Source organism: Hemicordylus capensis, chromosome 3 (assembly GCF_027244095.1).
Source record: "Hemicordylus capensis ecotype Gifberg chromosome 3, rHemCap1.1.pri, whole genome shotgun sequence".
In the NCBI taxonomy this organism is placed as follows: domain Eukaryota; kingdom Metazoa; phylum Chordata; class Lepidosauria; order Squamata; family Cordylidae; genus Hemicordylus; species Hemicordylus capensis.
The window spans coordinates 93,618,999-93,643,102 of record NC_069659.1 but is presented as its reverse complement, the minus strand read 5'-3'; the positions used below and the strand labels follow the sequence as shown (position 1 = coordinate 93,643,102).

Below are 24,104 nucleotides of genomic sequence, written 5' to 3'. Positions count from 1 at the left end.
GGGTGAGGCAAGTATTCCAGTACCTCTAAATACCAAAATGTTTCACTTCCTTCTTTATTTGGCCCTGTAAATAATCTTTGCCAAGGCTTAATTCTAGAAACAGTAGCGGGAAAGATACTATGTTGCCTGGAGAAGAATCTTCACCCTGGAAATAGACCAACTTGAACAGAAAACTACAGTCAGATAAACAAGACAACCTTTGTTTTGGGAATCATCTGGAAAAGCTGGGGGGAAAAAAGATTCCACCAAGTGTAAGAAAATAAACTCATACCAAAAACCATGACACAAAGTAAGGAACATAACATGTTGCACTGTTTCAGGAAAAAGGAAGTGGAAAACTTCAGATATGACCATCACCAACACAGGTAAGTGCTTTATTGCTAAAGAAAGCAGCCATTTGGTTTCTTTCCTAGAGAACGAGAGGCAACACCATCACAATGTGCTTTATTAGAAGGAAATAGCTTGACTCAAAATGCATGGTTTTCAATCTGTTTAAAACAGCAACAAACTCCTAACGAAAACTCCTAACATGATACAAATCTTTGCATTGTTTCAGGAAGGAGGAAGTGTAAAAGATCACAGGTGGTCACCACCAAAATGGAGGCAAGTCCTCAAGAGGTAAGTCCTTTCTTGCTAAAGAAAATGGGTACTTGGTTTCTTTTCTGTCCCACTGGCCTTTTCAAATCAATCACAGAAGACAGCTATCATGGTTAAACTTTGCTGTTTTGCAGACTGAAAGGCAATTTTCCAGTTTACAAGGAACTGCCATTTATCTGTTCTCTCAAGAGAAAAAGAAATACTTCTCCATAGGAGTGTGCGAACCAGCTCAGCTCAAAAGCTTCAGCTCGAGCCGGATAGGGCTGGTCCAAGTTTGAGCAGAGCTGAGTCCAGTTTGAACCAAGCTGGCCCAAGGTACCTTGAAAGCTCAAACTGCCATTTCATGCAGGGCAAGTTGTGGTGGCCATTTTGTGACACTATGTGTCACTCTCAGAGATTGGCTGTGCTGCCACTGCCCTGATTGGCCAGACGTGTCTTGCCCTTTGGTTGGCTTGCCAATTGTGCCACTCAGTGGCAACTGTCACCCCATTGGCCAAGGTGGAGGGACAAGGGTGGGTGCAGAATAGGAAGGTGGTTCAAATTGCATTTAAAGGCCACCCTATAGTCTCGCAAAGCCATTTTTTCTTGAGATTCTGATTGGAGAGAGCTGGCTGTTGCTTCTGTTGTTTCTTCTGTTGTTGTTGTTGTTGCCGCTACCACTGCTGCCACCTGGATGCTATTGCTGTGTTGGAGTCTTTGGTCTTCGCAGAGGTTTGCTGTGCCTGCCTGTGTGCCGTTGCTTTTGGCTTTACTGCCTTTTTGCCTGATTGATTGATTGATTGGTCTGGTCAGATTTTTTCTTTCCTCCCAGGGCTGGGCTGTTTCTTGCTTTTTAAAAGCAGTGTGCCAGACTTCCTGACTCCTGCTGTGAGTGTGCCCACTTTTCCCTTTATCCCCCACCTCCACCCGGCCTGGTTTAATTTGAAAGTTAAAGCTGTGCCTGGCTCTCCTGCTGCCAGAGAGTGCCCAACCACCACATCATAGTCAGAGAGAGGCCTTTTCTCTGTGATTTACATTTTCCTTGATTTATCTCTCTCTTTAATTTGCATTGGTTATTTTCTGGTTTTTGTTTGGGCTTGCTGGCCCTGCCACATCTGCCCTCCTATGAATGAGTGGGTGCTGCTCTGCTCTGCTACTTGGACCAGCAGCCCCTGGCTGGCCTCCTATCCTATCCAGCTGGACTTCTGGACAATGGAGGGTAAGTAGAAAAATTTCCTTAACTCTTTTCACCCCATAGATTTGGGATTTAAATAGGGCCTTCCTGGTTTGGAGGGTGGGTGCTGTTGTTGTTGTTGTTGCTGCTGCTTTTGACTCTCTCTTTCTTTTTTACAGGTGTTTAGTGTGTTGTGTAGTTATACTGTAGTTGTTGTAATGTATTAGGTGGGCAGTCAGTATAGGTGTGGGTGGTGCTAGGTTTATTTGTTCTTTGTTTTAAATAAAATTTAAGAACCCCAGTGGGAGGTCAGGGGGAGCAAGGCTTGGACCTGAGTGGTGGGGACAGGGGACAGGGGGCCAAGGAGGCAGGCGGAGCTGCTGCGGCTGCCCATTCCCCAATTCTTTGCCCCTGGTGAGGTTGCATGCAGGCTGTCCAATCTGGAGGAGCCTGCTGGCCCAGCTGCACTGCCAGAGCTGCCGCCACCCATGGCTTAGTCAGAGAGTGCTGGCAGTACTGGGGAGAGCACTCCCCTACCAGGGGAACTGATGTTTCTATGGCTAGAGTGGAGGGAGAGGGCTTAGCAGTTGCGAGCTCAGCCAAACAGTCCCTCTCTCTCACTGCCACCCCCACTCATCTTGCCCCTCAGTGAGACCCCCACCATCATCGTTGAGGAGTCTGGGTCCTCACCTCTTCTGGGACCGAGTCTGAGGAAGAGTCTGCTGAGTCACCTCAGCATCACCCTTCTTGTTCCCAGACAGGGTGGTGGGGGTGGTGATGGGCACCCAGCAGCCCCAGTAGGTTTGCCAACACCCAAGCAGCCAAAGATAACCACATTGAATGCTGCAAGCAATGTTTTAAAGCACTTTGAGGTTATCCAAAGTGCTCCAAACAGTGCTTCTAGTGTACACTGCAATGCACAAGTCAGCAGGGGGAAGGCTGTCAAGCATCTTGGGATATTCTTGCTGTGGTGCCACATTGTGTGGCTTCATCCTGACATCCTCAACACTGCTGAAAGTGCTAGTGCACCCAGCTGTGCCTTCTACTAGTGCTGCGCTGGCAAGGATTTTGCACCAGCATCGCAGAACAAGGGGATGCTCCCTTGCCAGGAGTGGGCCAAGGTGTCTGGCAGCAAGTGTTCTGGACAAATAAAGCCACGTCTCATGACTCGGATCTAAGGTGAGATAATGGCTCTGGATGACCAGCCATTTCAGAGGGTGGAGAATGCTAGCTCCCTCCAGCAACTCCAAGTGCTGGCTCCTGACTACCGGATCCCCTCAAGGACCACTTTCGGTCAGGCGGTGGTCTCCTCCCTGTAAAGGTGGTTCAGGGAACTCATGTAGGGCATGCTGAAGGCAACAGAGCCTGGCACAAGCATGCATTTCACAACAGATCTAGGAAACAATGTCAGTGGAATGCACACTGCTTTCCTGTTCCTCACTGCTCATTGATGGAAGCCAGAGAGACAGGTGACCTACAGTGCTGCTGCTGCTGTGTCCAGCCCCTTCCCCAAAATATGGCACAGATGGGCCATGCTGCATGTGCAGACAGACGTGGTGCACACATCAGAGGAACTGATTGGTTGCAGGACTGAGGAATGGCTAGCTGGGAAGCCAAACCTCAGGCGGGGCTTCATTGTCACTAACAATGGCTCTAATGTAACTAAGGCAGTAAAGCAGATGAAGTGTGTGTCCATACATTGTATGGTCCTCACATGGCAGCTCACTGTGTTGGATAGCATTGGCTTCAAGGAGGCCAAAGTGTCCAAAGATCAGGGCCTGCCACCAGGCTGCACTTGTGGAGAAATGTTGAAAGATTGCAGCCCATTTTCATCAGAGCAAGAAGACGAGGCATGTGCTCCATGAGCAGCGGCATGAGCATGACCTTCCTTGACACTTCATTCCTGGGGATGTCAAGAACCAATGGAACTCCACCCTTCTCTTGCTCTAGTGCCTCCAAAATCTGGGAGATGATCACTGTCAAATTTGGGGGTAACCTCCAATTTCTCCACCAGACATACAGGTGATAAAGCGTTCAATCAGGATCATTCTGGGGATGACCGTATAGGTGGACTTGGCAGGGTGGTCATTTTCAAGTGAGCCATTCAAAATGAAGAGGTTAAGTCTGATGGTCATTTGACTTGGCAGAGATCCACATAATTTGACCTCTGGTCCTTTGAAAGGTGGATAAGAGGGAGCCCATCTGCCTCAGGGTTGGGTGGATAGGCCTTCTGTTTAGTGTATAGGGTATAGTCATCAAGACCCAGCCTAGCGTTGAAATCACCACCCAACACCACATACGCCTTAGGAATGGAAAGGAGGAGGTTTGCCGCATAGTTTTCCAGTTCAACCCACATTGATCTGACCTGTAGCTTCCTTTGTTGTTGAGGAAGATATATGTTAATTATCAACAGTTCGCAGTGGCTGGATGGAATCAAAGCTGCCACAGCATATTGCTTGAGCAGTCGAAGCAGTTTAGAGAATGTGTGTAGAGAGGTAGCGACCAGCACACCCAGGCTGCCTTTGCATCTGCCATGGCCTGCCTCAGGTATGACTCCAACTGTATATGAGTGGAACCCATTGAGTAATAACCTCCCAGTTGTCCAGGATTCCTGAATCAGAATAATATCATGGCAGGAGAGATAGTCTCTGAAGGATGGGTCTGTGACAGAGGAACCCCACCCTGTGACATTCCATGATGAGGGTAACTTTACTCTGGTCTACTGGGTCTCATTGTGTAGAGCTGTGAAGTAGAGGTTGTGTGAGGGGATCTTGTGATATCGACAGATCCACACAGGATTGGTGGGGCAAGCATAAGTCCTGACGGGAGATAGCAGGTGGAACGCTTACAAGTTCCTGGGCACACACCTCTGTGGATATCGATCCTCCCTGGCATGAGGTCTATGCGGGGTGAAGAGATTCACATGAAGAGGGGTTCACTGTCAAGGAGAGTTCTTGGACCCATGCCTTGTGTGTTGGTGACCTCTGGGGTTACAGAGAGGGTCTGGATCCATTGAGGTAATGCAGGGACCCCTAACTCTGTCGATCAGCCTACTTCCATGCACCTGTTGTTGCTTCTGAGGTGATGACTGCCCCCAAAGGAATCTTGTCCTCCGCAGGGTTCTGGCTCAAGTTGGAGTGCAAATGGAGAATCTGGGGAAGTGATAGACTCTCTGGGACAACCTGGGTAGATTGTGACATTAGGTTGTGGAGATGATGTGGGAGGGATATGGAGACCCTCCCCTGAGGTGGCAATTTCATATGGTCTGTCGGAGACTGGCAGTGCAGTGACCTTGTCAAAATGTGGATCGCTGGCAAGTAGCATTCCAGGGCGGAGGTCTTGTAAGGCAGCAGTTTCTAGCAGGGGTCCCTCACCTGCTTTGTGACTTGGGAGGCTTGCAGGTATGAGGAAAGGTTCTTGGAGGCTGTTGGGGTGTGTGGGCGCCTTCCCCCCAGATGGGTTCTACTTGGGCACCTGCCCAGGGCGGGGGTCTGTATTGTGGGAGGAAGATTTCATGATATCTGTGATGTCAGATGTCTGTAAGTTCTGGCAGGCCAGTCACTCCACCTGATGGCAGGCTTGTTGGAGGAGGGCCCTGCATCATCCGTTTCACTACCACTTTCTGAACATGAACAAAGGTCTGACAAATGCACTGACAATTTTCTTTTGGCCTGAGTAGGTGTGTGAGTAGCAGAAGTATGGCATGATTTTGGAGTTGAGTAGCTGGAATAATTTGAGATTGTTTTTAGGAGTTGAATGTCCATGTCAGAGTTTGAATCTGTGTGTGTGACATCCTCCCCGTGCCCTGATTGAGAAGTTAAAGCCAACAGGAGTTTAGTTTTTGGGTTTTGTTTTTTAAAAAAACTTTAAGCAATTGATTGTTTTTAGGTGATTCAGTTCATCCTGAACGGCTTTATGCAATTGGAATTCCCCAGGCAAATTGGTGGTAGCTTGCTTGGCTTTGCCACGGCTAGGAGATTTATTGTCCTTGGGGCTAATTAGTTTAATGGTAGGGCTATTAATCTCTCAGCCAGAGATAAGATATCTAATTACAGGTCCTGCAAAAACATGAATAATTTTGTAGCCTTGAAAAAGCAAGCAACTTGACTGGCATGTCAGTTTTGTCACCAGTGCTGCATTTTGAAAGGTTAGAAATCGCTTTCTAAAATGTGGACAAGCAGGCAGAAAGAAGTACAAGATTAAGCCAACGTTTTTTGATTGTGAATTTGAGAGGTAGGACAGAGAGCGAGTAATCTCTTTGTGGTTTGTCCATCTATTTTGAAACACTGAATTAGTTTGGCTAGTAATTCCCAAGAGTCCTGGTGGCATCTTACATGAAGAAGTGAAGACAGATGCAAAGGGAGGGGCTGGTCGGGGGCTAGTGATGACACTCTGATGAGTTTTTAACCCCTTGGTTGTCCTGGGTTATAAATTGATCAAAAGCCTGCCTCAGAAGGTCCAATTTTTCAGTAATAATGTTTACCTGACTCAGAATGGTGATTAGGGATTCTGCTGAGATAATGCAGGCATCGCTGAGTTATTTAGTGATGAGATTGAATGAGTGGTGGGAGGCATAGCTGGAAAGTGTCAGCTCCCTATCTCTCTGATCTGAGGAGCTGCTCAAAGAGGCCCTCCAAGATGGCTTGGACGCACTTTGTTTAATAGCCTCCTTGACTGAGGGGGAGGGGCATCTGTTTCCAGAGCTGTAAATCTATTCTGGTACTGACAGTGCAGACATCTCTTGCTGCCTTGGGTGGGTGGGGGGGAGGAAGGCATCGATCTTGATTTGTTTCTTCTTTCCAATGTGAACTCCTCTATCGTCAGCCAGAATTGCTGGCAGGGCTCTTGGGAGATCTTTTTCTCCTCCTGGGGAGAAGCAAGCACCTGGAAGGTATGCCCAGGAGGGGGAGGAAGCCCAGTTTGGGGCAGGAGCTCGTGAGTTGAGTGGTTAACTAGTCGCCATCTTGGCTCCTGCCCATCATTCAAACCTCATTTACAGAAAACTGCTTCTTGCCTTCATATAAAAGTAGTATCCTATTTTTTGCATCTCATTTTATAACTCCAGAGTGACTGGGCAGAACGTTCTCAAAACTCATATGGGAGTAGCACATGATGATAGCATTAAATGTGTGGATATTTAGGGAAATCAGTCCACCTGTTGGATACGTAATGAATGTTTTTAAGTTGTTAATTTTGTTTTGTTTTTTTAATTGTTAAATATCAATGAGTAGACTGAGCTCCTTGAACTTCTATACATTTAATTCTACATTAATATAGAAACACCATGTGAGATTTCAGAGCTTTCTGCCCAGCCATTCATGAGGAGTTGTTGCTGTTTTTTACTTTCCCATTGATTCCTATGGGGAAATTCTTATTTAAGTCAGAAATTAAGGCACAGCTCCCCCTAATGGTGGCCTGTGTTCATTGCACACATTTGTTCAATTGTAAATCTGCCCCTGTAGCAACTGGGTGCTTTTCCAGACTGCAAGCTTTACTGCGGGAGGAAGTGGCTGAAGTTAGGATGAGTTAGGATGAGAGTATATAAAAAATTTTTAAGCACATATAAATGTAAATAAGCATTAAATGGAGTAAAGCTGGAGTCGTTCACATTGTTGAATGGGGGGGTAACAGTGGGGTCTAGGGGACCCACCACCAGCAGCGCATAAGATAACCTCCCACCCACACCCACCCAACCTTTTTCAAACCTGAAGGGTTCCCCCAGAGCTTGTAAAGGGGAATCCTTACCATATTCCCCTTTGCAAGCACGAGAACTGGTTCTACCTGATCTTGGCACAAATCAAACCACCAGCTGATTCTACTGAACTGACTTGGAGACTGGGTGGTTGGGTTTGAGTTTGGTACAAACTCAAACTGAACTGCCCGGAGTGGTTCCATACATACTCCTACTACTGGACATGGATGAAGAGCCGGGGTCGACCTCATCTGCAAGCTGATGAGTGCCACCCATGTCCTCTTCACATTAGACCATGCTAGGCTGAGCACCAAGACCCACTAAAGATTTTACATGCACTTTTGTAACACTAATCACCCCTTAGGTTGATAATACATTATATGGCATCATGGGAAAATATATATTCAATGGTTACTGAACTAGATAAGAACATAAGAACAGTCCTGCTGGATCGGGCCCAAGGCCCATCTAGTCCAGCATCCTGTTTCACACAGTGGCCCACCAGATGCCACTGGTGGCATGCCCTCTCTCCTGCTGTTACTCCCCTACAACTGGTACTCAAAGGCATCCTGCCTTTGAGACTGGAGGTGGCCCTCTGACTAGTAGCTGTTGATAGACCTCTCCTCCATGAAGTTATCCAAGCCCCTCTTAAAGCCATCCAGGTTGTTGGCTGTCACCACATCTTGTGGCAGAGAATTCCACAAGTTAATTATGCGGCATGTGAAAAAAATACTTCAGTTTCCTGGTCCTCAATTTCCCAGCATTCAGTTTCATGGGATGACCCCTGGTTCTAGTGTTATGTGAGAGGGAGAAGAATTTCTCTCTATCAGTCAGTCAGTCAAGTCAGTCAGTCTTTATTAATACAGCCAATGGCCAGAATTACAAAAATAAAATCATTTAGAATTAACAACTTCATTCTGAATAACACCACAAATATAACAGAATTTAGCAACATTGAATAAGTTCTCCTCTTTACAATCCTTTAAAATTAAAATTAAATAATCCATTTCAGTTAATCCTGGAAACAGGATAAGTTGAGATGAAATGTATTTCTTCCTAATGTCACTGTAAAATTGCCAATACAAAAGGACATGAGCCGTCGTCTCAACTTCTCCCGATCCACATGGACAAACACAACGATGATAAGGAGTATTTTGGAATCTCCCCTGCAGCACAGCTGTATTCATGGCATTACAACGGGCCAAAGTTAAAGCCCTATGAAATTTAGGTACTGTAAGAAGAGATAAATATCTAGCTGGAGAATAGCTTAGAGTTTCAAAATTCAGGAAAACACCCCTAGGAATTAGACTCCTGTCAATCTGAGATTCCACATCCAGAATCCTTTCCTTAAGTCTGCCCCTAGCCTCCTCATAAGGCAAACTAAGAATGGCTGCAGGTGGAAATCCGTAATAGTGCAATCTCCCTTCAATAGCTTCCAACCAGGCTGAGCGATAAGCATCTTAAAAATCAAGATTTCTCCACTCCATGCATGATTTTATAGACCTCTACCATGTCTCTCCGCAGTTGCCTTTTTTCTAAACTAAATAGCCTCAGGTGTTGTAGCCTTGCCTAATAAGAAAGGTGCTCTAGACCCCTGATCATCTTGGTTGCCCTCTTCTGCACCCTTTCCAATTCTACAATGTCCTTTTTAAGATGTGGTGACCAGAATTGTACACAATATTCCAGGTGTGGCTGCACCATCGTTTTGTATAAGGGCATTATAATTTTAGCTGTTTTATTTTCAGTTCCCTTCCTAATGATCCCGAGCATGGAATTGACCTTTTTCACAGCTGCCACCCACTGAGTCAACACTTTCAATGAGCTGTCCACCACGACCCCTAGATCCTTCTCTTGATCAGTTACCGACAGCTCAGATCCCATTAATGTATGCTTGAAGTTGGGGTTTTTCATCCCAATGTGCATCACTTTACACTTGCCAACATTGAAGCTCATTTGCCATTTTGTCACCCACTCCCCCCGTCTGGAGAGATCCTTTTGGAGCTCCTCACAATCCGTTTTGGATTTCACTACCCGGAAGAGTTTGGTATCATCTGCAAATCTGGCCACCTCACTGCTTACCCCTGCTTCTAGATAATTTATGAATAAATTAAAAAGCACTGGTCCCAGTACAGATCCCTGGAGGACCCACTTCTTACTTCCCTCCATTGTGAAAACTCTCCATTTATCCCTACCCTTTGTTTCCTGTCATTCAACCAGTTAGCAATCCACATATGTACTTGTTGCCTTATCCCATAACTGCTAAATTTTCTCAAGAGTCTTTGATGAGGAACTTTGTGAAAAGCTTTTTGGAAGTCCAGATATACTATGTCAACTAGATCACCCTTATCCACACACTTGTTGACACTCTCAAAGAACTCCAAAAGGTTGGTGAGGCAAGATTTACCTTTGCAGAAGCCATGCTGGTTCTCTCCCAGCAGGGCCTGTTCTTCTATGTGCTTTACAATTTTATCCTTGAGGATGCTTTCCATCAATTTGCCTGGAACGGACGTTAGGCTAACTGGCCTGTAATTTCCCAGATCACCCCTGGATCCCTTCTTGAAAATCGGTGTTACATTTGCTACTTTCTAGTCCTCCGGTACAGATAAGTTATATATTTTAGCAAGGAGGTTGGCAATTTCACATTTGAGTTCTTAGAGGAATCTAGGATGGATGCCGTCCAGCCCTGGCGATTTGCTAGTTTTCAGTTTTTCCAGTTTAGAACATAATCTGTTGTCACTGCTATCTGACTCATTTCTTTAGCCTCCATGTCTGAAAAGCCTGTTTCAGGAACAGGTATATGCTCAGTATCATCTGCCGCGAAGACAGATGCAAAAAACTCATTTAGCCTCTCTGCAACCTCCATATCCTCCTTAATCCTTTCACTCCCTCATTATCCAAAGTTCCAACTGCCTCCCTGGCAGGTTTCCTGCATCTGATGTCTTTAAAGAAGTTTTTGTTATTCCCCTTGATGCTTTTGGCTAAATGTTCCTCAAACTCTCTTTTTGCCTCCCTTGTTGTCACCTTGCATTTATTTTGCCAGAGTTTGTGTTCTTTTCTGTTCTCCTCATTTGGGCAGGCCTTCCCATTTTGAAAGGAAGGCTTCTTCCCTTTTATGGCATCCTTGACTTTACCTGTTATCTATGCTGGCATCCTCCATGCTGGATTTCCCAGCAGTGTGCTGTTTGAGACAATTTGCACCTCTTAGAACTTCCTACAATGTTAGATATACTTTGCTGCATCAGCTAACCTGGTTCATGTATTTAAGGCTATTGTAAGTAAGTAAGAGCTGAAAGCCATTTTGTGAAAGGAAATTTTTTTGAGAAAGGTGAATTAATCCCCTCACAAATCCACCCCCCCCACACACACACATGAATGCATGGCTATCTGTAAAATAACATGTGGGGAAATAAGAACCACATCGTTCATTTGATGGAAACTGTGTATTGTACATCGCCTAATGCCCTAAACCTGATTTGCCGCACAATAAATGTTCATAAGTGTACTTGAAACAATGAACAATGTACTATTTTATGGATTAAGCCAACAGTTATCATTTATCACAGCAAAGATGTCTGCAACATGGCATGTCTGATAATCTTGTTCTTCAGTTACTTTCCTCAGGAAAACATCTAATGCACAGAGGATTTTTGAAAATGGTGTTGTTGTTAGCTGTTCTCACACAAGAGGGCTAGCTTGAAGCACACATTATATTTTTTAAAACAACAATTCCCATTCTGCTCTAAAGCTTTAATGTCTTGGAAAATAGATATTGCATGCGCTGTATGCAGTTGATGTATGGTGTACAGATGCAGCTCCATGGGAAACATTTGCATTGACTGTTACATTCTCCTAATTAGATGCTTCTGAATAAATAGCTCCTACTTCCAGCATGTTTTTTATAGCAAACAACAGAAGACATTTCAGTTTGTCTTGCACTTTAGGTTACCCAAATGCAGTCAGCAGAAGTTAGATGACATAATTTAAAGAGGCAGTAAGATTATCATTTCCTAAGCCTATAGCTAGCAAGATCAATGGGGAGAAAAATCTGCAGTTACAACTTATAGAGATGCATTTTCGGGGTCTGTAGCCAGCAGGGTGGTAGATCCCCTGGGGAGTTGCATGCTGCTCTGTGCAGTTAACTGGGGAATTGTAAATCTGAATCCTGTTCAGACCTCTAGACAACAGATCTTAGACAAGTGGTGGGTTGTAAAAGGTTCTTTTTAAGTTTTTCAGAGATGAGAAATGAACAGCAAAGAGTAATTTCCAAGCAGTGCATTATTCTACAGGTGAGGGTTCTATATTGTATTGCATCTGTAGTTTACACAGTTTAATATCCCCCCCAAAGTGGGAGGGGATATTATCCTTTTCCAAAGAGCCAACAGAAAGATGATGATTTTTTGTGTAGCTTGAAGTACTTATCTAATTAACTATTTTGGTGAGGTTTGGACCATAGTTTGAGATCACTGGCTGAACCTGTGTTGCTATATTATCCAAGGGTGCCGATGTGCCACACACTTGCCCTTCACTTGATGGAGCTACTTTCATTTAGCTTATTGTTGAAAAACACAACCAGATGGGTTTGAATTACCCATTTGGATTTGCATAACCAGATGGGTGGTGTCTAAAAAATTTCCACCTGCTGCCTGTTCAGTGACCCATGTGAAGCAATATCAAGGCTTCAGATGAATTCACAAAGAGTGGTGTATGGATAGAATGAAATGCTATCGCTCTTGGCTTTATAAAGAGCTCTGTTGGTAATCCATAGCCAGATGGCCCCTGTAGGTTAGAATGGATCAATAACCTTTGGAGCAAGGGCTTCACATTTCCTTATAGCAAGCCAGCCCAATCAAGAAACAAACACCTTGAGCCTCCCCCACCTTTGGTCAAACTCAATTCTCTTTGCAATGGATATAAAAATCCAAATCTGCCCCCAGCACAACAGTGGTAAGGCTCACCAACTTCCCTACATGCCTCAGAGCTGGTTTAGTCAGTGCCACCCCCACTGAGTGCCTCCAAGAGAGGTTACTTTAGAGGAGAGCTGGTCTTGTTGTAGCAAGCATGAATTGTCCCCATTTGCTAAGCAGGTTCTGCCCTGGCTTGCATTTGAATGGGATACTATATGTGTGAGCACTGTAAGATATTCCCCTTAGGGGATGGGGCCTCTCTGGGATGAGCACCTGCATGCAGAAGGTTCCCAGTTCCCTCCCTGGAATCTCCAAAATAGGGCTGAGAGAGACTCCTGCCTGCAACAGGAGTTGCAGAGAAGCTGCTCTGGAGAAGCTGCTGCCAGTCTGTAGACCAGGGATTCTATCAAAGACCAGTGGCCTTTGGTTGGGGATTATGGGAGCTGAAGTCCAATAACATCTGGGGACCCTTTGAGAATCCCTGGTGTAGACAATACTGAGCTAGAAGGACCAAAGATCTGACTCGATATAAGGCAGCTTCCTATCTTCCTGATTGCAGGCATTACCTAGTCTTGTACAGTCTATGCATGCCAATTCCAGCATATTCCTGCTGCTGGTGTGCCACTGGGATCCAGAGGCTGCGATGGCTGATGGGCCACCCTTGTGAGAAGTGTGCCATGGCAAGCTCTGTGTTGGGAATTATTCAGAAATTGTTTGAAAATGGCTGCCATTGTCATCATGCCTTTCTACAAATGTGCAGGCACATTAGAAATACTGGCCAACAAGATGTACAGTCTCCTGTTAATAGTAAGGACCCCCCAGGTCTGCTGCACAAGGCAGCCCTGATTGTGTAGCGATGGGGTTCCTGTGGAATGACTTTAAACGGCTTCCAGACAGCAGTGAAGTGCTTAGAAACATTGGTCCTTATGATCGATGGGAGTCTGCATGTCATGCCAGCCATTGTGTACCATTCTGGCTCCAATCTTGGAACCAGAAATTCTCCATAAAGAAAAACTAAAAAGTCAGGGATGGAGCACCTTCTTCACAAGAAAAAGCTAATTAAGATACCACTAAAACATTGACCCTCATCTCTGAGTGCAGTTAAGGCAATGTGCGGACCCACAAGTCATCTCTTTATCTCTTCAGTGGGTGCAGGCAGTGGTCTGAAGCCAGCATCTTCTCCCACCCAAATATGGGGAACAACTCCAAGGCATTCTTCAAGCAATGACCTTCCTTTCTTATTTGTATACGTACATGTATGTAGACATTTTCCTTCAATAAGGCACCCTGTTAAAAGATTTTGGCAAGCAGTGGAAAATGAAATAACAACTAAATTTAGAGTTTTGATAACGCTTAATATAGAATGGAGACTACTGCTTTTGTTCACTGGAAATAATATAAAAATGGATAACAAAGTTCTGTTAAGGTTTCTTATACTAGCAGCTCAAGTATTAAATGCTCATAATTGGAAAACTGCTGAAAATCTTAACATCAGTAACCAGGGGCGTATTTAGGGGCAGGGCAGGCAGGGCACGTGCCCCGGGCGCCACTTGAAGGGGGCGCCATTTTGTAAAATTAAACTTTTTTAAAAAAATGGCTGCCAAAAACAAAATGGCCACCGTGCATGCTCAAATAGCCTCTGTGAGGCTCTAGGTCATGCCAGGCTTTGCAGAGGCCATTTGAGCATGCGCGGTGGCCATTTTGTTTTCAGTGGCCTTTAAAAAAAAAAAGATTATTTTTAAAAACGGCCACTGCACATGCTCAAATGGTCCCTGCGAGGCCCTAGAGGCCAGCGGGGTGAGGGGGAATCTTTGCAAAAAACAACAACCAGCCTTTAGGAAGCCCCCCAAAGGGGCTACGGGTAAAAATAATAATAATAAAAATATAATATAAGACACTGTACACATATTCAGATTGGCACTATGTACAGAGAATCAGGGCTTGTGAATACTGAGCTGACGCTTAAGAGCTAGGATTGTATTCATTTGCTCTTACTTTCCTTCTTGTGATAAGTGAGTTAAATGTGATGTCTTGCTAATATGGCTATTAATGGTGAGTTTGTCTTTGAATCAGTGTGAAACCCTTAATATTAAGGCCCACTGGGAGTTTCTTGCTCTCTTTCTTTCATTTTAACTGTCTTTCTGAAAGACTAGAATATATTCCAAGCAGTGACACAGTTTACTCTGCATATCCTTTAATTATTTACAGAGTATCTGGGAAAAGTCAAATTCTCCATTGATTTTTAAAACTTATGTAATGGTGATGCTACAATGCATAGTAGAGAATTAGACAGGCACTTCTGTTTAGTTTTCCAAGTACATCTCCACATAGTATTTGGGTATTTCATGAGCCCCAGCATACTGAAATTTGTAGTTTTCCAGCATTTTTTGGTCTGGCTAAGTCCACTGCTAAATAGTTTTTGAAATATTAAAAGATTAACGAGCTTGACTTGTATTTTTGAGCTGATATTATGGTAAAGTTATCTGAAAGATGGGTGTCAGATGCTTGGACAGGGGGCACAATTTTAGTGTTTGCCCTAGGCGCTATTTCCCCTAGATACGCCTCTGTCAGTAACTGGTTTAAAATAATACTGGAATATATGCTTGAAGAACTCATTTTATTTCGATGTAATAATATGCGACAAAAGCTAAATAGATATGATTTTAAGCAAGTATGGAAACCAGTTATAGACACAGTGGAGATAAATAGGTTTTATTATAATCCAAGTAAGATCTTGGTTGAAATGGTGAAGATGATGGATTGAATATATAAGTATGATTGATATACCAGTTTAACAAAATCTATAGCAACTGTACATATTGCAAATGTTTCTGTATCCTGTTGTACCATCCTGTTGTAACATTAATGTATATTTCTAATATTCAATAAACTTATAAAAGTTAATTTTTAAAAAGTTTGGGAGGGAACTGTTCCCCGCCCCCAAAGGCACCCTGTACTATACATATACTCAGGGATTCCACGGATATCAAGGTGTGGACTGATATTGCAGACTTCTCTATTAGATAGGTGTTAACATTATTGAATGGAGATCATTATAGTATGTCTTGGAGAACAGGCAATGAACTAACCTTGAGTTCAATCTCATCTAAAGGATATCCCCAACAGACAGAAGCATGTGATGATGATGATTCCCTGGGATGCTATGTGGTAGAAGCAAGAGTGAACGTTGAAAGCTCATATTCAAGAAATCCTTCCTTTCTAAAAATAAATACATTGTAACCAAGAACAGACAACTTTAATTATACCTTAGAGGATCCACGGAGCCTTTGGTGTGGTGATGATATATTGGTCAGAAAAGCCAGGAAAAAACAACCAAAAGGAAATGAGATGAGATGAAGTTTGGTTGCTAGGAAGTTAAGTCCAAATGACTCAGAGAGTGGCCATTAGTGCCACAGCAGCTTAGGGACTTTCTGAAACTATTTCCAGGGAGTGTTAACTTTGCCATTAAACTAACTCCCCTGGCATATCTGAGGTTGTGTGTTTTTTCCCCATCCAACAAGTAATAACTTTTTAACATGAGAATTTGAAAGTCATAAGTCTATAACTGAAATTTTCTCTCAAAAGAGCCTTAAAACACATTTCTTTAACCAGGCTGTTGGTGGATTTTTAGATAGTTTCTCATTGGTTTTGATTAGTTGTTTTTGTTTGGGTGTAAACTGCCTTGAGATTTTATGATCGGTGGTATATACATGCAAATATACAGTAAAATAAATAAAATAAAATATATGATCCAGCTTACTAAAAGTCACACACAATGTACTAGGGGAAGTCAATAAATAAGGTGAATTTAAGTATAGCATTAAAATTGCTAATGTTTTCATTATCCCTGCTAACTGAGCAAAGAGGCACCTTTTAAAGTGGTGGTACTTATTTTATTTTATTTTATTGTGTTTCTATTCTGCCTAATATAGAAATTTCTAGGCAGTGTACAAATTAAAACATAATATAAACACATTTAAAATTCATAAGAATAGACAAAAAATCACAGTAGATAAAAACACACATTAAAATTTAAATTTAATATTTATCAGGGGGAGAGCAACTGGCCCTATCCAACCCCAGCAAAGCATCCTTCCAGTGGCTGTTGCTGATACCTGCCTTATGTTTCTTTTTAGATTGTGAGCCCTTTGGGCACAGGGGACCATCTTATTTAAGTATTATTTATTTTTCTATGTAAACCGCTTTGAGAACTTTGGTTGAAGTGCAGTATATAAATATTTGTCATTATAGTAGTATTAACTGTTCATTCCAGAAACATGAACATACACTGTTTTTCATTGTAATCACCTCCTATCTCAACACATTTATTCCAGCGACTGTCAAGCTTGTTGATTCCATCAGAGAGAACAAGGATTTGGTTTTAAAAAAATGTAGACAATTATATACCACATTTTGAACATCTGCATCACCCTTGTGCCCCTTTAATGCATGTAGATGTAGTCACATGACAATGTTCACCTCCAGGTTGTCAAAGCAACACTGGAGTGTATCCAGGAATTGAAATTTGAGACATCCGCTCCTGTCCTGATCTTGCACCTTCTGATTGTCACATTTGGCACCAACAAAAAAGAGACTATGTCTCAAGATGCTTGTAAATATATGAGAATGTTTTATTGGAAGCCCAATGTGTTTCGGACAAGAACACCTTCTTCCGGGACAACTCTATAAAGCCTTACAAGAGATCTCTGTTTAAAAAATACTCTTCACTAGCTTGAATCCCATTGGATTTAGTGTCTCTTTCTCTCTTTTCCCACCACTCCTCCTCTTCCTCTTCCTCTGCCCCCTGGAACACTGGAAAGAGAGAATTCTTCCTCCTTTGCCATAGCAGTTGCTGCAGTAACCACCTCTTGTTATAGGGTTTGGGAATTATGGGGGAGGGGACTTGGGGGCTTGCAGAGGGCAGCAGTTATGTAGAAATTTAGAACTCCCATGGCAGGCGGAGGGGCTTTTTCCAGAATGATGTTCTGCTTGTGATTTCTGGTTCCAATCTGGAACCAGGATTGAGGGAGCTTACCCATCTTTAGCAACGCAGCCACCTCAGGTGTTGGATTTGGGGTACCACTGATGGATAGTGACTTAATGTTCAACATGGTGTGGGGGAGTATTATCTAGGTTTTATATCTCAAGTGCCAAGCACTCTTGTCATCAGTTTTCAGTATTTCTTGTACTTCCCACCCCCTAGTCACTAGGGTTATATCTGCAAGATATTACTCAGCAAGCAGAAGGGGTGTTGCCAAGGACGTACAAAACATGCATCACTGCATTATAGCTGGCAGTATTGCTGAGTCTTCTCTTGTCCATTGCCCCATCTGCACATTCAAAGCATTCATAGTGGAGGAAGAACTCTCTCTGATTGTATATTGATATTAGAGGAACAGAGTGTCAGTGAAAAATGGTGATTTTTCAACATTTATTGCTTGTTTCATCATGGAAATGTTCCAACTGTCTGTCTTGGTAATGAAATGTCCCCAGGAGAACTTCCCTGTTGCCCAGTAACTGGAGAGTTACCAAATCTTTTTTTCTTTTCCTTCTCATTTCCCAGTCTCATCCCCACTGGCAGAGTAAACAGTCAAGCATGCTTTTCACTTGTTTAAACCATCTTTATAGTCTCAGTGTATGGCACAGAAGCAGGAGCATTGACTTTTAATTCAGATTATGGGTCTTGGTTCACACACTCACACACTGAGCACTTTTAGAGATATTGCTAATGCTAAGGAAAATATGCAGTAATGGAGAATTGCTTTTCCTTGAGTAGTGAAAAGGCTACTTACTCCATCCCCTTCTTGGGAAGGCAAATGAATAGGAATGCATTTGTCGTACACTCATCAGCAGAGAAGTACTGGAAATGAGCAGAAATGGCCAGAAAGAGCATCAATCATTTGCAATGCAATGAAAAGTTCTAACTAGCAGTTTTTCATTCTATTAGGCTTCTAATGTACTGGGCAACATCTTCTCTTATTTCTTCTGCAGCCACCAGGAAGAAATAGATTATTGTTGAGGGACTATTTTAGTGCTACCAAGGTATCTGCTGTATAAAAATGATTGCCTAACTTGAGCTAGCTATTTATTATAAATATGGGATTCCAGTAAATAAGAGGGTAATACAAAATCTACTATAATAACAATTAATTTCTCCAGTAAATGAATTGCATCTATGATCACTTCATATGTGACATATTCAAAGCCACATTTTAGCTTAATATTATATTGTGTTCAACCTCTCCGCCCGACTCTGAAATACTCCATATGTCAGAAAAAAAGTCCAGGGAGGCAATCGAGGGATTAGCTGCCAAACATTTTCTATCTTTTAAGCAATGCTAAACCTAGGTAGTACACCTGGGGTCTTTTAAAATGCACCAGATGTTCTGTTGGAAATTTCAAATGAACACAATACTTTCTATGGTGGGGTCACTGTGAAAGCACACGTACCCTGTTTTGTTCATACAATCATCTCTCCAAGAGTGAGGATAGGGGAAATCAGTTCAATGTGTTTGGAAAAGAAGTTTGGAAAATAACTAGTTCTGCTGATTGGCTGGGAGCTTGTAACATCTCAATCTCCCTCTTCTCTTTCTTGGAAGACATTTTAAACTCTTTTAAAAAATGAATGGCCAACATGACAGGCAGACCTACACTGATATCAGGCATCCGCCAGGGCTGCTGCACAACCTGAAAGGCTGTCTTGATGGTGCAGCACAATAGTGCACTATTGGAGCTACCTGTCAATTTGTGCAGCAGCCCCAATGGGTTCCTAACATTGATAGAGGGCTGCCCATCATGTCAGCCATTATCTTTATTATTTTTTTAAGGGGGGAAATTGGAGTGTTGACTTGGAAAAACCTGTGATACTGTTATAAAATAATGCTAGACAGCCACTTGAAACATGGTAGGAAGGTGCAAGACAGATGATTCAATCAGCTTTTGGTTCACTCATAATCATGTCTGTTAAAGGCATTGTGAATGTGACTGGGACGTTCTCTTCCAATTTCAGTTTCTCCTTGGAGGAACCCTGAAATACTCTCTTGAACTTCTCTGGGGAAATATTGGTTCCATCCTTAGTATAAGTAATAGTAGTAGCCATTGTTTCCTGGGAGGAGGCCTTGCAGTTGGCTCTAGTTTAGCCTTTCCTTGAGGAATATGTCTCATACCTCAGTGTGCTACTTTTGTTCCTCTCTTCTTCCCTGCTAAAGCTTTAGAGAAATTTCAATCAGACTAGCAGCTCCAATATTCTGCCAGTTAAAGAGGACCCCTAGTATCATGTGCACTCAGGGGTCTTTTCAGACAGCTAGCTTGGCTCCACAACAAACCCAGGTTATGGACTGAGGCATCAGTCAAGCAGCATGTTCCATAAGATCCCTTGCAGTGGCACTGAAGATGCTGGGGTACAACTCTTGGATTGTGTGCAGCAGCTTAAAGAGTTTTCCCCTCAATATCCACTGTGACTTTGCAAGGGTTAGGAGGTCTCACCTTTCAGGTTTTGCACTGTATACCTGCTTAATATAGCAAAACGTCTTGGGCCAGCAAAGCTCTGCTTTAGATATTCCAGTATCCTTCACTTCCCATAATGATGTCCTAGCTGTCTGCACCAGGACCCAAGAGAAATTCAGAATCTGTACAGATAGCACAGTCCGTGCTGTGGAGGGGCAATGGCAACAACGTGCACCTGGCATTCATGTTGGCTGCTGAGCAGCCCAGAGCCTCTACCAGCAGACTAAAATAGAAACTGAACCTGTAGAGGTCTCATTCAAAAGGGCCATGGGGATAGATGCTGAGCTGCTATCTGAGACATCTTCAGAAAAGAACAAACAAACAACAACAATGGATATTTATAGACTGCTTTTCAAAAAAAAGTCCCCAAAGCAGTTTACAAAGAGAAATAAAAATAAAGATGGATCCCTGTCCCCAAAGGGCTCACAATCTAAAAAGAAACGTAAGACAGACACCACCAACAGTCACTGGAGGAGGGATGCTGTGCTGGGGTTGGATAGGGCCAGTTGCTCTACCCCTGTTCAATAAAGAGAATCACCACTTTTAAAAGGTGCTGCTTTGCTCAGTTAGCAGGGACTGTGCACTTTTGAACAAAGCCTGTTCTAAAAAGGAACCCCTTCATGCCTGCCCATCTCATAGGCTAATTGGAACGGAAAATGTGTGTCTGTGTGTATGTGTACATATTGTCTCTGCCTCCATAGTTTTAAAATGCCACCACCATTTTTGACTTGCTTTTCTTTGTGCACCAGATATTGCAACCACCCTCTGCCTTGCTTAAGAATAGTAATGGATCCTTGATTATTCCCATCAGATTTAGCAGACTCACCTATTCTGAATCCCTTTACACATGGACTGCACAGTCTGACGTATGCCAGTGTGGAATCTTGGTTACTTCCTTCCTAATAACCTTTGGGAGAGAATTTCCTATCCTCTTGTTTGTTACTGAATACAAGCAATTATCTTGAAATCACTGGGTATGGTACATGAGAAGAGAGAGATCTATTTTTCTAACATCTCAATCCTAAAAACATGTAGCTGGAATTTCATTGATTATTTTTTAAAGATCATTTATTTCAATGAAGCTTACTGACAAGTAAGTGTGCCTAGAATCACAGCTGAAACTACTATTTCCTCATTTTATTTTATTTGTGGGCTGGAGGTGTATCTGATTTGAATTTCTTTGCCCCATCCTTCTATGTGATTATAAGGTTGCCTCATCTTCTATAACTAGCTGGTATATATTTAGTACTACTGTTTAATTACTTAACTACAGAAAATCTGTAGCAGTTTGGATATGCTAAAGGTGCTTTTTGATTGCTTTCACTTTGCTTTGAGAAGAGGTTTTTCAAATAAAGTAGTTGCTACAGTTTCTTTATTTTTTTATTTTTATGTATTTTTTTTATTATTTGTTTTTGTTTTTGTTTTGGGGAGGTCTTATTTAGAACAGTGAAAGCTCCTGAGCCACTAGCAGAATTATGACTATCTAGCCCATAAGAATTATGATAAGCCCTGGTAAATTTTCCAAATATGTTGATGTTAACATATTTTACAAAAGCTTCTAAAATAATTGAAGCTATGTTACTTAGAAATGTCACATTGATTGCAATGGAACTTATTTCCATGCAGTAATGTTTTTAGGAATGATAGATTTAGAAGTGGTACCCTCCAGAACTACTAAAATCAGTGAGCGGTTTCTATTGATTTTGATGGGCTATGAATTGCAGTCCTGATTTTTTAAAGGAAGAATTAAGCTACGTCTAATTCCTAATAGACATCAAAGCCTTTTTGGCATGTTAAAATTGCTTTACACCTTAGCATTTCTTCTGGGTACATACAAAACATGTTGGTTAACTTGATGTGCAGAAGGAGGGCTGAAGAGCCACAAGAAGCCTTCAGTGTCCTGGGCAGGGAGAGGAAGGGGGCGCAATTTTCGTAGCTCTTTCCTCCCTTCAAAATACTTTTCACTGATATAAATATGGTTCTGTGCAATCAGGGGGAAGGGCTCCTATACTTATATTTATTTATACCAGTGGAAATGGCTTTTGAAGGGAAGGGACCGGTGTGAAATTTGATTCACCTTCTGCACCCAGTCTGCTGTGCGACATTGACTTCAGCACAAGGGATAATGAAGACTTCTTGTGGATCTGTAGTGCTCCTTCTGTCATCAGAGGGCTGTACATCATGTCAGTTTTTGAAATGTCCAATAGAGAGCTAAGCATGCTTAACATAAGAACAGCCTGGCTGGATCAGGCTCAAGGCCCATCTAGTCCAGGATCCTGTTTCTCACACAGGCCCACCAGATGCCACTGGAAGCCTACAGCAAGAGATGAGGGCATGCCCTCTCTCCTGCTGTTACTCCCCTGCTACTGGTACTCAGAGGCATCCTGCCTTTGAGGCTGGAGGTGGCCTTTAGCCCTCCAACTAGTAGCCGATGATAGACCTCTCCTCCATAAAGTTATCCAAACCCCTCTTAAAGCCATCCAGGTTGTTGGCTGTCACCAGATCTTGTGGCAGAGAATTCCACAAGTTGATTATGCATTGTGTGAAAAAGTACTTCTGTTTGTTGGTGCTAAATTTCCTGGCAATCAATTTCATGGGATGACCCCTGGTTCTAGCGTTATGTGAGAGGGAGAAAAATTTCTCTCTATCCACTTTCTCCACACCATGCATGATTTTATAGTCCTTTGTCATTTCTACCCGCAGTTGTCTTTTTCCTAAACTAAATAGCCCAGGTGTTGTAGCCTTGACTCATAAGAAAGGTGCTCTAGGTGCCTGATCATCTTGGTTGCCCTCTTCTGCACCTCTTCCAGTTCTACAATGCCCTTCTACGGTGACCAGAACTACACCATAGATTAGTATAAGGCCATTACAATATTACTATTTTTATTTGCAGTACCCTTCCAAATGATTGCTAGCATGGAAGTGGCCTTCTTCTCAGCTGCCGGCAATGTTTTCAGAGAACTGTCCACTATGACCCCAAGATTTCTCTGCTGGTCAATCACCAACAGTTCGGACACTATCAGTAGAAATGTGCAGACTGGCTTGACAGTGAGCCAGTTCACCATTGAACAGGTCTGGCTCAAGGGCTTGCTTTCGAGCTAGACCAGGCCTGGTTTGGTTTGAGATCGAGCCAAACCGCCACCACCCCGGCCGACTTGGGGCTCGTTTGGGATTTTTAAACATTTTTTTAAGCATTCACTGCCTCTGGGGGGTGCTGCTGAGGCAATGGGAGGGTCTCTGGTGGTTCCCCCTTCCCCTGCCTGCCTCCCCCCAGTCTCAAAACGGCCCAGTTCAGGCCATTCTTGGCCTGTTCCAGGCCTCTCTGCACTTGCAGTGGCCATTTTGGAGGCTGCCACACATGCACACTGGCCATCTGCATGACCGAGCAAACCGTTTTTGTGCACATCCCTAGTGATCAGTGTATATGTGAAGTTGGGGGGAGTTCTGCCCAATATGCATCACTTTACACTTGTTTACACTGAACTACATTTGCCATGTTGTCGCCCTCCCCCCAATTTTGGAGAGATCCTTTTGGAGCTCCTCACAACCTGTTGTGGATTTCACTACCCTAAATAATTTAGTATCATCTGCAAATTTGACATCTGCCTATTGTGTCTCTGGGCAGGACTACAAAGTGCGTTATTGCAGATAGTGACTGGCTCAGTTTGAGACAATAGCTGTGGCCTAGAACAGCATAGAAATAGGGCAAAGCCTGTCCCTTGCCCCAAACCCCTGATGCACCAGGGATGGGAGCAAATTAATCCCACCCCAGTGGTGTCCTTGACCACCCTCTGTCTTCAACTTTCCCCCCAAGCTTGCCATTGAAAATTAAGTGCTGCACTTGGGTTGACTTTGCAGTGGTTACAAAATGAGTCTGCACACCAACAGTGCATGGCCTCATCTCCACACAGGGACTCTGAGGGGCAATGATTCTCCATGGGCTCCTGCACAGATATGCTTTGCAACTCCCCTCTCTTATATAAGCCCTTTTTTTTTCCTGCACACACATATCCGGCCTGAATATGTGATTGCTGCAGATTTTGTTGTCTTACTCCAGGTTCCATCTGATGATGCTGTTTGTAGAGATTTCACCTTGGCAATTGTGTATCACATCTCTTTCTGGTTCCTTCCTTCCTTCCTTCCTTCCTTCCTTCTCTCTCTCTCTCTCTCTCTTTCTTTTTTTACAGTCATGCTCCTGATAACCTCACGACTCACTGGAATCAAGACCAGTGGGTACACAGGGGCAGTGCTT

General features: G+C 43.2%; 1 long non-coding RNA gene across 1 annotated transcript; it reads left to right on the top strand.

Annotated features, from left to right (window-relative positions):
- Nucleotides 1-266: 266 nt before the first annotated feature.
- LOC128351229 (uncharacterized) lies at nucleotides 267-15,633 on the top strand. The gene is made up of 3 exons (XR_008319654.1): nucleotides 267-365; nucleotides 557-1,795; nucleotides 15,459-15,633. It is a non-coding gene; the product is annotated as an uncharacterized LOC128351229 (long non-coding RNA).
- Nucleotides 15,634-24,104: the final 8,471 nt, after the last annotated feature.